The 14,652-nt window shown below is 34.3% G+C and overlaps 1 pseudogene across 1 annotated transcript; it reads right to left on the reverse strand.

Moving 5' to 3' along the window:
* Positions 1 to 206: 206 nt before the first annotated feature.
* LOC144574594 (SNW/SKI-interacting protein A pseudogene) lies at positions 207 to 3,862 on the reverse strand (annotated as a pseudogene). Its single transcript, XR_013518265.1, has 2 exons — positions 3,710 to 3,862; positions 207 to 2,167 (listed from the first exon to the last, which is right to left on the reverse strand). The product of XR_013518265.1 is annotated as an SNW/SKI-interacting protein A pseudogene (transcript).
* Between the last annotated feature and the right edge of the window lie 10,790 nt (positions 3,863 to 14,652).

A 14,652-nucleotide genomic window follows, 5' to 3' on the forward strand; every position in this document is an offset into this window, starting at 1 on the left:
AAAAAAATTTCAGCCCAAAGAATTAGATGTCCTAATTAATTTTAAGAAATCCGAAAATTTAACTATTTCTACAAATCTAACTAAAACTCCCAACATTCCTGCTATAAGAGGTAGATCCCGATCAGTCCCTCAAAAACTCAAGAAATGCATGAAACAAAGCAGTATCACAATATAAAATAAACAATTACCGAAAACTCAAGATAGCATGACAGTATGATACTAATACTTTGTTACAGTCAAAAGACAACACAAAACAGTAACTCACAGTATCATGATCATAACAGGCATAAAAATTAAACAGAAATCATTGAAATACAAAGTTGACAACAGAAATAGACAACCTATATAGCTCATCTAATTTTAAACATCTATCGCCCCCGTTCGAAATTGATGCGGGTTCGACCCGATCCGCCCCCCTCGTAATCATCCCTCGTTGATGACCCACCACCACTGGCCTTCATGGTCCCACCACCCCCGATCTTCTCAACTGCCTTCTTCCCCTTCTTCACCTCAGTCAAGAACTCATCCAGACCAAACGGATCCTCCTCAGCCTTGTCAAACTCCACAGGCCGATCTCTCATGCTACCACGTTCCGCCGCACCTGAGAACGCTTTATCGGGCTTAAACCGCTCCGTTTTCATAATCTTTTCCATCTGCTCATCCGCATCACCACCGTACATATCCCCGTCAGCATCCTTCTTTGGCCGGTATAAAGTGGAAAGTGTTGGTTGAGCTGTGAAGAGACCCTTGTCGTAGATATTGTACTGATCATCAGTTACAAAACCAGAAGCCATGCCCTTGTCTTGGTTGAAAAGCCTTTGATCGTACATGACCTCACCGCCCCGTCCCGCGCCGGTGTTGGCCATCCCGAGTGCAATCTTCTCACTGACATCACGGTCCCGGTCCCTGGTGACCTTGCTCTTCTTCCCAACACCCGCATCGCGGGCCTCAAGGCGTCTCTCCCTCTCCCTCTCACGCCGCCTTTCCTCGCGTATCTTATCCCTCTGAATTCTCTCCTCTTTTTCTTCACGGGTTTCTCTCCTCTGCGGACGAGGTGGGGCCTCCTCGTCAACCATCTCTTCGTCATCATTCAAAACAGGTCCAGCTGGAGCAGGTGCAATGCCCGTGCGCTCAGACCGGGCCTTCTGGGCTAGAGCCCGCAGCTCCTGCTCCTTCCTCTCTTTCTCCTTTAGTTGCAATTCTTTTTGCACCTTAGATCGCATTGCCACTGCCTCTCTTGCCTTCTGTTCTGCTACATACAAAGATTCTGATAACTTTGCAAAATTATCATTAATTTGCACATCCTGTAGGCCCCGGCCATCAGCTGCTAGACGCTTGTCAAGTGGAATAGTGTAACCTTTCGGATTCTTCCAATTGGAGATGCAAGGCGGGATCTTCCAGTCTTGCTGGTCCTTGACTGTAACGGGTCGAGGAGGCGAGTGCATGATGGGTACTGGAGGTGATCCCGATGGTCTCGGGACCCGCTTGTGCTTGAATTTTGGTGGTTCGAGCGGGTCAATCTGGTTTGATACCATCCGAATAATCCTCTCCTTGGCACCCGAGTTAAAAGCAGCTGAATCCTGCGACGACTTGTATTTGATAAATTGCGATTCTGAGTTGTGAGTTGGTACATTTTTCGGCTGGGCTGCACTTAGCCTAACACTAACAATTTTCTCCAAAGCTGCTTTTGTTCTCTCGGTGGTCTCTTCAATCTCCTTTTCATACTCATCCAATTCAGTTGTCTCCTCTATAACAACCTTTGGCACGAGGTCTCTGTGCTGTGAATGAACTATTTTGGTTGAATTTTCATTTTGTTTGACAATAGCATCAAATGCGACATTTCCATTTGAATCGACTGTTAATGGGAGGATCTTGGATCCAGTTTTCTCATCTTTTCGACCCATTCCAAGGGGATACTGTGCAATATGGATTTCAGGAAAGGCACCGCCATCGCCAAAATCTTCGGGTCTACGGGGCATAAATCCGGATCTCCTGCCATATGGTGGCACTGCATTAGGACTGGTGACCTTGGTTTGGGCCGGGTCGGCAGGACCAGACCCGTATCGTTCCTTGAACCAAGGGTCTTTTGAGTGGTCATAGAATGATACTGTGGTAGATGTTGCAGCTGGAAGGATCTCCTTCAGACCCGCCATTTTATGTAACATACCTGATAAAAGACATAATAACACAATTAATCAATTTTCATGAAAAGGTAGATGTGAACAAAGCAATTTTTGATGCAAAACATGAACCAAATAGAAAGCAGCTGAATATACTTATATCTTAACTCTCAGAAAAAATATCTGGGCTTCCTGAACCAGAAGTTGGCATCAATAAGAAAAATAAAAATTTACGTAATCATCATGAGAAGGGTCTCTATTTCATTAGCCTACAGTTATATAAGAAGTTGAGGGATGTAATCGAATAGATACACAGGTTTTAAAATCAATCTCCCTAAAGATGCTGTGTTTCGCAATTGGGGGTGAAGAGGAGGGAAGGGATGAATTGAAGGTAAGGTAATCTTTTATCCTCGAATTGGGTGAGGGGTGTGTGTGTGCGCTCGTGCAGGGGGTGGATCTAAAGATTTTGAGTTCTGAAGCAAAGTAAGAGCATTCAGGCAAGATCAGTCCACCTGTCTAATCATCCCCTCCCCTTCTTCACTCTCTTTAAAAACAGCCCCCCTTCAGGGAAGCAAGCAAAAGAAGCTCAGAAAACAGCACAATATATAGTAATAAACAAAATCGCAAAATAGAAAGAGACTTCGAAAATTCAAAATATCATATTGGAAATTTGGCAATCCCTACAATGTTAGCCTGATACTTCATGTGGACAATTGTCTCTGTATTGGATATGAATTGCATCTGATTTTGTTTGGATCCGAATCAGTAAATCGCATCAGTTTAAAGAATTGTGATTTGCAAACTGCAACGGTCCAGTTAAGGTTTCTTTTAGAAAAGGCTGTCAGGTGGGGTCCGTAAAAACAGAATTGGAGGGTCAGTTTTAGCAACAAACGGAGTAGTCCAGTTTAAGGAAATAAAGAGTGTTTAGGAGAGTAGGGAGATCTCCATTTACTTCTTTTTTTAGTTTGTTACGATAAATAAATAGTTTGTTAGTCTGATGTATCATCGGCGGAATTAATCGCATGATTCGATCAGCAAGACTTGTAATTTCTTTTCTCCATAGTTTCGCCTATAAATAGGCATCCACTGTAACCGATTAGGATATGAAATAGAATAAGAATTTTCTGGTTTATCTCTTTCGTTCTACTTTACTGTTCTTGTATCCCAGATCCGATTTCTTTGAAATTAGTTCAAATTGTTTGAGTGTTCGTAAAATTCCTCTTCTCTCTGACCTTTGCGTGATCAAGGTCATAGCACAAACCAAATACAAACATTTAGTCCTTATTATCTATTGCTTCTATTCCATACTAAAAACCCACAGACCCGACTATCAGTGGCTGATTTTAGAGGACGAACGGCAAAAATAGGTTTTAGAAAAGACACCAACAGAGGAGCAATTATCTTCTAATGGAAGGAATTTTCGTCACTGCTGTAGAGTCCTGATCTCAGAAGAATGCTCTTGAAAGACCGAAAAGAAACATATCAGCACAAAATTCCGGTAGAACAATTACCATTACAAATCTACAAATGACAAATTTCAATCCTCAATTGGCAAAATCAGAATTAGAAGTATAAAATAGAGAACTCACAATTCTCCTGTTCGGAAGAAATCCAGCGCCTATTATCGACTCCCTCCACAACCGTCGTGTCGGAGTCCAACCCGTCAGCGGAAACAGCAAGAGCAGAGAAGGAATCGGCAGAGAAATAACGAAAGGGGGGTCGGCGGAAGCTGAGAACAGAGAGGCGGCGGCGGCGGAGAGGTTCAGAAAGGAGAGAAACGGAGAGCAATCTTTCTTATTTGAGAAATTTAGATATATACCCATCACAACTTTGTTAATTAGATATTTTCCCATCAAAACTTAAAAATTAGTATTTCCCCATCTAAACTTACATTATTTATAAATATCCCCATTACTTATTTTTATCAACTAAAAACACAAATTAATATTAATAAAAAAATTAAAATGTCTCTTTTAGCCTTGTGTGTTCTCTCCCCTTCCCTTCTCCTCTTCTCCCTTCACATCTGGTCGCACCCAATACACCCCCCCCCCCCCCCCCCCCCGAAAAAAAAAAAATTAGTAGTCCGATATATCTAATAATATATTGCATCTCTATTATTTTTGTTGCTGCGTATTTCATTAATTTATTTACAAAAACAGATACCAACAATAGTTTTCCAAATTCTAATGTTCAATGTACTACATTGGTGCATAACTTTTGCATGAAAATATTCATTTCGGAATAGTCATCCCATAATTCAAGAGCACGGGAAAACATGAGATAAAGTAAGAATAAAGAGAAGCATGCATATATATACAGTCAACAGTTTTGTTTTGGCGGCACATGCATGATATTAGCAGTTTGATCGAATGTCTCCCGCTGTGAAGAAGAAGCTGACCCTTTTTTTGGTCATAGAAATAACAAATGTAGCCAAACCACTGTAATGACATCGGAGCATATTCAAAACTGGCCGGTAAGACCAGTACTGGATGTCACGGCTACTGATCGGTCAGTTGTGCTGACAAATTAAGCAACAAAAGGACATTATGTTGTTCATGCAGCTTGTGGTATGGAGGGAGCAGTGTGCTAGGTGTTTTAGAGATGCGAAGAAAGAACCTCAAGTACTTGTGGAGGAAATGATGACCCAATTGCAAATCCTGAAGAAAAATCTTGAATAAAACACACAATGCCATCAAAATTAATTGAATACTAGCACTTGAGGAGAAGCCACAATCAGGACATGAACGACATCATAATTTTGAGTCGGGATTGAAACTTTCAATAATTTTTAATAGGGTTAATTTCTCCTCTACCCTTCAAGAGTTCTTTAATTTCTTATTTACCCCTCAACTCTTGAATATATCTAATTTGTCTCTTAACTCTTCAAATTCTTTCTCTTTTGTTCATTATTTAACAAATATGAAATTAACCATAGTTAAATCCCTGGTTAAAATTAAAAATGACAAAAATATCCTTTCCTTAAGCGGAAGTTGATCCGTCTCCTTCTTTTCCCGCGTGCTCCCCTATTTTTCTTCTCCGTACGTGCTCTCCCGCGCTCTTCTGCTCTATCCATAAGTTTTCTTAATTTTTCACTTTATTTTCTCCTACCCTCTTGCTCGCGCTCTGATTTCCTTCTACGTCCTTGCAAGATTGGTTCTCGGTAAGATTTTTTTTATTGTTATTTGTTCTCCAAACATCAATTTCCCGCTGGATTGTTTAGATTAGAATAATATCATTGAATTCCAGATAGCCGCTTGTATTTCGTGCTAGGTTATTTATTTCTCATCAATGGCCGCAATTGTATTTTGAGATTCAATCCCAGATATCTTATTAGAATAATACCATTGAATTTAGACTAGAGAAATTACAAATGTATATTTCTAAAGTTTTATTCCTCATCAATTAATATGCTGAATTTTATTCCTCATCAATCTTAGACTAGAGATATTCAATTATTTTGTCCTCTTGCGCAACTTGTATGTATTTTAATTTTTTTGCTCTCTGTACTAAGTAATAATTTGTTACATATTTGTTCAAGTCTTATTTCCCATTTGCCTGACCGATATTTGCTCTCTTGCACAGCTTGACCCTTTTTTTTTTTGCTCTATTATACTTAAGTTTGGTAATTTACAAGGAGTGCCCTGTCAAATTTCCTTCAATATCATAATGCCTTTCCACATTTTTTTTTTGGCGAAACTCCACAATTTCTCTATGATAATAAAGGAAGTCAGTATTGAGGAAATTTTGAATTGAAATGACAACAGGAGTTTGAAGATTGTATATACAATTTTAGATGATAGATTTTTACTATGCAACCAATTTGTAAAATGATGTAATTTATGCTGAGGTTGTAACCAATGAGACCAAGATCTTTTTCAATTTTGCCCAAATTTTTAGTTTCAGATATTTTCTATTTTGCAACAGTGTATATCAACTTTTACAATAGAAAGAGACGATGTTGATCCTTTTGCTTTGTATGAAATCCATCCCCCACCTGAATTTCTCTCTCACACGACGGAACCCTCTCTTGCAAGAGCAAATAGAGATAATTGTGCGACAAACAATGAAATTGAGAATGTATTGCATGGAACATGACTATCATAAATTAGAGCCTAGAAGAAAGGGCAAGCGACCTTTCATTTGATGTTGCATGATGCATTAAGATATTTTATTATATCAAGTGTATTAATATTTGTAAAAAAAAGTGTATTAATGTTTATATAATTATTTTGTAGGGGTAAGAAAAAGATGAAATCTGGATTGAAGAAGATGGCATGCACAACAAGCTTATTCAAGCTTTTACAAGAAGAGTTCTAGCTTTTCATTTATTTTATTTTCGTATGAATTGATAGTTTTATGCTAAGTGTTTTGTTATTCTGTTGTTTTTGGTATGCTTCAGAGGATTTGATCTCAATTCAAAGGATTTGATGTTTTGTAATTTTTTGGTTTATAGGGGTAAAAGAGCAAAAGTTGATGTTTTTTGACTTGCTGAGATGTTTTTGAATTTTCTAATCATTTAATAACATACTTAGTTAATTTGTTGTTTCAGAATTTTACAAGTTATATTTTAGTTAATTGGTCCATAACATGTAAAATATACTATGGTACATATCAGTCAGTACATGACTTGTGCGAGAACAAATTCAAATTTGATCTCCTTTTAAACTGATAATCTCTGGAATTCATAACTTGATCAAAGTTTGATTTTTCTTTAAGAAAGTTTATATCATTCTAACTAGATAAATTGAGTTTTGTTTGCCTCTTTATACAGTAATTGCTTCCAGTGAGATGAAGTCTCACTGTTTGTTTTGTTGCCTCTGTACAAAATAGTTCTCTGTAAATTAGTGTGTTTGTATTATTATAATATCAGTTAGCTACATCCAATTTAGCAGAGTTGGACTCCTTTTTTGTTTGACTTTAATTAAAATAGATATTGCATCAGGTCATAGAATAGAAACAAATGATAAATTAAACTCAAATTTTTCATTTAAATAAGCAAAAAACACAAAGGAGATTGAATTGGTTAAATAAAATGTTCATCTGATGAGAAGCAGGTCCATCAAATTTGAAGCGTGCAGGACCTTGATTCGTTAAGGGACGTAATTTAATCAAAAGGCCCACGCAAGGGTAAAACAGGAAAAACTAAATTTTAACAATAGGGAATTAACTCTATGGGTAAAAGAGAAATAATTTGAAGAGTTAAGGGACAAATTAGATATATTCAAGAGTTGAGGGGTAAATAGGAAATTAAAGAACTCTTGAAGGGTAGAGGAGAAATTAACCCTTTTTAATAAAAACAGTGGAGGTACAGTGAGACAAGAATGCGTGAAGGAGGCAGGGACCCATATGTGATTAGAGCTGTGAAATCGGGGAAGGGAGGAGCTGTATTCTAGTGGTAAGGTTAAAAGCGACATTTTCTTTTTTTTATTGATATTAATTTGTGTTTTTAGCTGATTAAAGCGAGTAATGGGGATATTTATAAATTATGTAAGTTTAGATGGGGAAATAACTAATTTTTAAGTTTTGATGGGGAAAATCTAATTAACAAAGTTATGATGGGGATATATCTAAATTTCTCTTCTTATTTTTTGGACACGCGTCAGGGAGAATGAGTATAATTTTTGAACACGCATTAGGAGCATAGTGATAACTTAATAGTTCGGGAAAGGTTTGGCAAAATCAAAAATTTCTAATTTGGATATAATTCGAGTATAATTTGGGAATAATTCGTTTTTGTAAACACCAAATTAGTATAATTTGGATATAATTCGGGAATATTTTGTTTTATACTAAAATACTAAAGTTGTAAAAAAAAATGAGATTGTTTTGTTCATTTTAATTTTTTTATTAGTGTAAACATAGAAATTTTTACATAGACATATTTATTTAATTCTACTCTATAAGTTCTTATCAATTTTATAGCTTAGTTTAACAAAAATTAGCATAGTAAGCAATATAAACATCATCAGCTTGATCTGAATTAATTCATTAATATGTAAACAAATCAACTTGTCAAGATTCCTAATTCTATTCTTTATCACCTTCATACACATATACATAAATAAGTATATAACAAGTAAATAACACGTAAATAATATATAACAGCACTGATTCATTACATCTAATTAAATTCAAAAGTTAGAAATTTTAACACTTGTATAACAACTTGACTAGAATTTTTTATATACAGAAATAGACACAGAAGATCGAGTTTGAACTTTAATACTCCTACTTCCGATTCATTCTGTCTTGCTTAAGTTCATCTACTATTTTTTTTTAATTTAGTGGGATGGTATTAAAAATATCCAAACCATTAATTTCAGATTTAACTGTTCAGATCTTCATGAATCATACAATAAATTCTCTTTAAATTGGAGAGGATCCCGTGAAATTGAAAAGGTTGAGGAGCAAAGTAGCAAAGTAGCAAACACGTGATCCCCCAGGCCTCCTAGAAAAATGTGAGCCTCGTGTGATTTCAAAATTTCTTCGGATTTCAAATTCATATCGCAACATATTTTTCCGAATTTAACGCGAATAAAACGTAAAATTTGTATAATTCGCGAATAAATCGCGAATAATTCGTTTAATTCGCGAATTGTCGTTTAATCCGCCGTTCGATTCGCAGATGACTCAGATCCGAATTATTCGCGAAAAACTCGCAAACCTTGTCACTATGATCAGGAGAGTAAGACCATAGCAGTACATCGTTGGATCTAAATCTAAGGAATGAAAATCGAAAATTTATTGTAGGTGAACAGTAACGCACATCCAATATTATAACTATAATAACTAGAAAACAACCTCGCTTTGCTTCGGCAGTAGTTTATGAAATGCGATACATATATGTTATGCAAGTAATAGTCTACACATGAAATAACAAAAACAAAATACAGTAACATGTCAAGCAAGCTGTAGTTTACATATGCAAACAAAATATAGTACAACAAAAATTAAGTCGATTCTACTTATGAGAGTATTAAATTTTTGTCCTAAGTAAAAAATATTGTGTAATATTCATTGGTTGTGTTTGAAAGTGGGATAAGCAAACATAGTTATACTATGGACATAGGTTTACCAAAATGATTTCAATTGTTCTCAACATGGACACAATAAACTAAAAAAAAAATGAAGTATCTCTTTGTCAACTAAGATGAATCATGTGAGTATTTTATTCTATCTGTTAGGTTATAGGATGTCCATAACTTGATCTTCAACAAAATTGTTGGTCGGTACACCTCGACATTAAGTCTTGCCAGTGGGACTTTCTTCTTCTGTGTAGCCCTCTGAAATTTTATGGAAATGTGATAGCTAAACAAATATTGAAACTTGCATGAACAAAATTTTATGTTTATAAAAAATAAGTGCTTGATATTATTTGTATTTATATGATTATGATGAATGAAATAATGGTGAGGATGTAATTTTACCAATATATGTTGATTGTTTCAGATACATAATATACCTTCTCGGTCGCTCAATTGCACTACATAAAAAAAATCTTGCATACCTATCCTCAATTTCATTCCACCAAAAAAAAAGTTGCCCCCATCATGCTTCAGTGCTTCTACAAAATTTAGAGAGAATTGGGAGACATTTTGATTTTTGAAGAAACTAAGAGTGGAGGTCAAATGACATTCCCAAATGTTTTAAAAGGGTTCACAATAATCCTTGTGTTAGTTTATGTGTACATGACATTCTTATATATTGTAGGGGTATGTATGGAATCTAAAAGAAAACTGAGAGGGGGAGGTGAGAGAGAGAGAGAGAGAAGCAGACTTGTAAATAGTGTGTGATGTTTTTAATAATTTCCAAATTGGCAACCTCTGCCAAGGTTTCAAAAAATAAAGAGAGAGAGAGAAGCAGACCTTGCTGCCCGATGGAGCGCTTCTTTTAGGCCGGAATATTTCTTGGTGAGAAAAGGTTTATGTCCACTAGATTTTGTCCACCATTTATCCACAACCTTATCCAACTCCCGTTTAACTTGTTTTAACGACTCCGGTCCCCACATAACTGAAATATGTGTATATAAACAAATTTTTTATTATCGCTATTGATCTCTCTCCTCCCTCCGTTCTTTCCAGTATTTCAAAGGAGAAATCTCTCTCCTCCCTCCGTTCTTTCATAATTATGCTTCTTGGCTGGTAACTTAAATCTCTGCCTATTGAAAAAAGTCTATAATAAGGAACTTAGTGAGGTGCTTTTCAAGAGTTCAATGAGAAATCTAGCTTGAAATAGTTGTTAGCCGAAAGTGTTTGAATTTAAAGAACAACTTCTAATGGAAATCGACGTCTGTATGAAGCTTAACCCTTACCCTCTCATTCATAGTCATCGATTTTATTCTTACTCCCTCCGTTGCTTTGGATTCCGTTGCTACCAGGACGAGTAGTGCTTCAGCAGCGTCTTCGATTTTTTATACATGATCACAATGGAACCTTCAATCGTGGAGCGCGATCGAATAGAAGTTGTTTTTGTTAAAGAGCACGGCAAAATTCAAATCTAGTAAGTTATTTCTGTTGAATTTGTTGTTTACGTTGTATGCAGTAACAGATCTAGCATTTCAAATGAAATCTGGAGGAAAGAGATGATAAAGAGACGATGTGGAGTATTAATCTGTTAATTTTACTGTATTGCCCTGTTAATTTTACAGTATTCATCTTGTGAAAAATCTGGAGGAAATAGATGATAGAGAGGTGATATGGAGTATTAATCTATTAATTTTACAGTATTGCCTTGTTAATTTTACTGTATTCATCTTGTCATTTTACAGTATTCATCTTGTGAAAATCTGGAAGAAAGAGATGATAGAGAGACGATATGGAGTATTGATCTGTTAATTTTATAGTATTGCCCCGTTAATTTTACATTATTCATCTTGTCATTTTACAGTATTCATCTTGTGGAAATCTGGAGAAAAGAGATGATAGAAAGGCGATATGGAGTATTGATTTGTTAATTTTATAGTATTTATCTTGTAATTTTACAGTATTCATCTTGTAATTTTACAGTATTCATCTTGTAATTTTACAGTATTCATCTTGTAATTTTACAGTATTCATCTTGTGAAAATCTGGAAGAAAGAGATGATAGAGAGGCTTCTTACTCATCCGAATAATATTCAATTGAAAATTCTACTGTATACAAGATTCAATTTTACAGTTTTGCTGATTCAATTTTACAGTTTTGCTGATTTTAATTCGGAGGATCCCACAATACCAAAGATGGATAAAATGGATAATGCAATCAGCGTGTATATGTTTTCATCCTATCAGCGTGTATTAACTGAGATCAAACACAAAACTTGTCGAAGTCTCATGTACATGTTTTCATCCTATCAGCGTGTATATCAACAAATTCTCATGTACATGCATGTTTTTATTTAATAGTTCTCCAACGAGACTACGAAACACACCCCGTATCTGTAGCGACATAAGTTTTTTTTGTATTATTTTTAATGAATAATTATACTAATCACCCCACCCCTGTCCTCCCATTTATCCCCGCACTTTCTCTCTCCAAATTAACTTCCTTAATTGTCTTTTATCCCCCCATTAATTCCGCTAAGAATTTTCATTTATCTCTGCATTAATTATACTGTCCTTTTATTAACAATCCCCGCATTAATTATACTGTCATCTAATAACAATCCCTGCATTAATTATACTTTCCTTGAATAACAATCCCTGCTAACAATTATTTATCTGTTTATTGATGTTTAAGAAAGTATTTATCATTGTTTTGACAAGTATTTATCCTTATATATGAGAAGTATTTATCATTGTCTCTGACATATTAATACTTTGATTTGATTAAACATTACTTATTGACAAGTTCAAGAAAGTATTTATCATTGTTCTGACAAGTATTTACCATTATATCTGAGAAGTATTTATCATTGTCACAGACATTTTACTGTAAGTTGCAATTATGTCTGAGACGTATTTATCAATGTAACATAAAGTATTTATTATTATGCCTGAAAAGTATTTCACTGTAAGTTGCAATTATGTCTGAGAAATATTTATCCATGTAACATAAAGTATTTATCATTATGTCTGAAAATTATTTATTATTGATGTTTTACCAAGGTTCTAAATAGAGTTTATCGCATCATAGCGGGGAGCCTCCAAAAAAAGCTATAGCGAATAGCGAAAGCTATCCCAAATAGCATTTTTTTTATTCTTATAAAAATTATATTATATATTTGTACTAAATATCAACATTATTTAGTCTCATAGAACAATAAATAATATCAAATTGATTAAAAAATTATAATATTCATATTGAACCAATACAAAGTCCAAATTGTGACTCAAAATATCTATAGTAATACTAATATCATAAACTATCGATCTTTTTCTATTTAAAATATCTTCAACATCATAACATAATTTATCTTTTTTCTATTTAAATTTCAAAATAACCTAGAAATTGAAAAGAAAAAAAAATCATACTTCTAGTAAAATAAACAGATGATCCTTGAAGAAATTCTTGTTAGTCCCTAAAATTTTCATAATTTAGCAATTATTTATTTGATTTATCATCAGTTAAAAAAAAACCAAGAGCAAAATGAAAAAATTATTATAGCAGACCTAAATTTGATATAATGTAATATTCATCAAAATTAAACAATATCTTCACCATTTATTTATTTTAAAGCTCATATAAATTGAAAAAAAACCAGCAAATGTTGCATAGCGGGCGTTATTTGCGCTATAGCGTCCGTAACTCAAATAGCGCGTTATTTGGCATAGCTTAGCGTTTAGAGTCCAAAAACGCTATAGCGCGCTATTTAGAACACTGTGTTTTACTGAAAGTTGTAATTATGTCTGAGAAGTTTTTATTCATGTAACATAAAGTATTTATCCATGTAGCATAAAGTATTTATCATTATGTCTGAGAAGTATTTATCATTAGGTGAGGGGATTGTTTATTTAATGGTTCCTAGTTGCGCGGGGACAATCCAAAAAAACAAAGAAATTTTGTGCGGGGATAACTGATAAGTATTTATGAGGTGATTGTTTATTTAATGATCTCCAGTTGTGCGTGGACAATTCAAAAAAAAAAAAAAAAAAATTTGTGCGGGGATAATTGATGGATTGATTTGTTCAGTCATAAATAGAAATTATTGTATAGGGATTAATACTTTGCAAATCCAAGATAAATATTTTGATGCTTCAAGTTAAATACTAACAATTTCTGCGGAGTATTAATGATTGAGCGGTCCCCCCATGACTTTTTTTGACACTTAGTGCGGGGTTTTTTGCGGGGATAGACCTGCGGAGATTGTTATCATGATCCATTTTTAATATGGACGAGATCGAATTTTGATACTTTTTTCTCCCTTGATTCATCTTTGCACCAAGAGCTTTGATTTTTTTTCTTTCTTGTCACAATTTTATGTTATGCAATTTATTTAACAACATTACGAAGTTTTATGGAGTGATTCTTTTTGCGATTTCAAAACGTAATATTTTATGAAGTTTTAATAAAAAATTATAAATTGAATAAATGCGAGATTTCTTTAAATTTAGAAGGATAAACATGATAATATAAATATAAATATCAGAAGAAGCAGTACGTAATTTTGAGATTTTTTTTTTAATATACATGAAATTCGTCCTATATTTTTTTGTATGTAGTGCATATGCCCTCCAATGCAATGGGTCGTGCTTAAATTTGTTTTCCAAAATGTTTGACATTATATAAGTATTGTTATCATAAAATTAAATACGATAATGGTATGGGATTTAGCTCGCAACCAAAAACCATTAATTATCAGCTCAATTCTTGTTAATATTTAAGGTAGGAAATATGGAGACTTGTACAACCATGTTAATTAGATGCTGATACTTCTTGCAGGGAACATAGAAATCACTTAAATCGAGAAAATATTAATTGTTCTATTTAACATGTAACAAATAGTATTTTTTTTTCTTCCTTTAGTTATTAAAAAAGTCTATTTGTTCTGTGTCCGTCAGTCAGACGGAAAAAAAATATATGGGTGAGGGATATTACGTACATGTTCATCGAATGATTATCAAAATTAAAAAAGATACATATTATAAATTTTAACAAAATTAAAAAAGATACATATTACATGTTCATCGAATGAACACCTACTTAATTTCTTCCCTAGTGAACTATAATATAGTATTAAAAAAAAATAAACGAACAATATTACGAATAAAAATAACGCTAGATTTAGAACCTACTTCTTAATTATAAAGTTTTAATGGGTGTTGGCAAAATTTTGCCATTATGAAAAAAAAAATCAAGAATTTCGCGGTACCCATCGCGAGTTCCCGACCAATACACGATCTCGCTTCTCGGCCTCAGATTGAATTCATATCCCCTAAGGTAACATAAATATTTCATTGTAAATCCAGACCGTCAAATCAAAATTCACACGAATATTAAAGAGGACCCGTGCATTGTACCTCTGGCATGATTGGCCCGGATTCAGATCGGACGGTATGGATCTAAACATATATATATATATATATTCTATCACCTGAGAGGCTCAGAGGATATA

The sequence above is a fragment of the Carex rostrata genome, chromosome 23, assembly GCF_964058835.1.
Source record: "Carex rostrata chromosome 23, lpCarRost1.2, whole genome shotgun sequence".
Lineage (NCBI taxonomy): Eukaryota > Viridiplantae > Streptophyta > Magnoliopsida > Poales > Cyperaceae > Carex > Carex rostrata.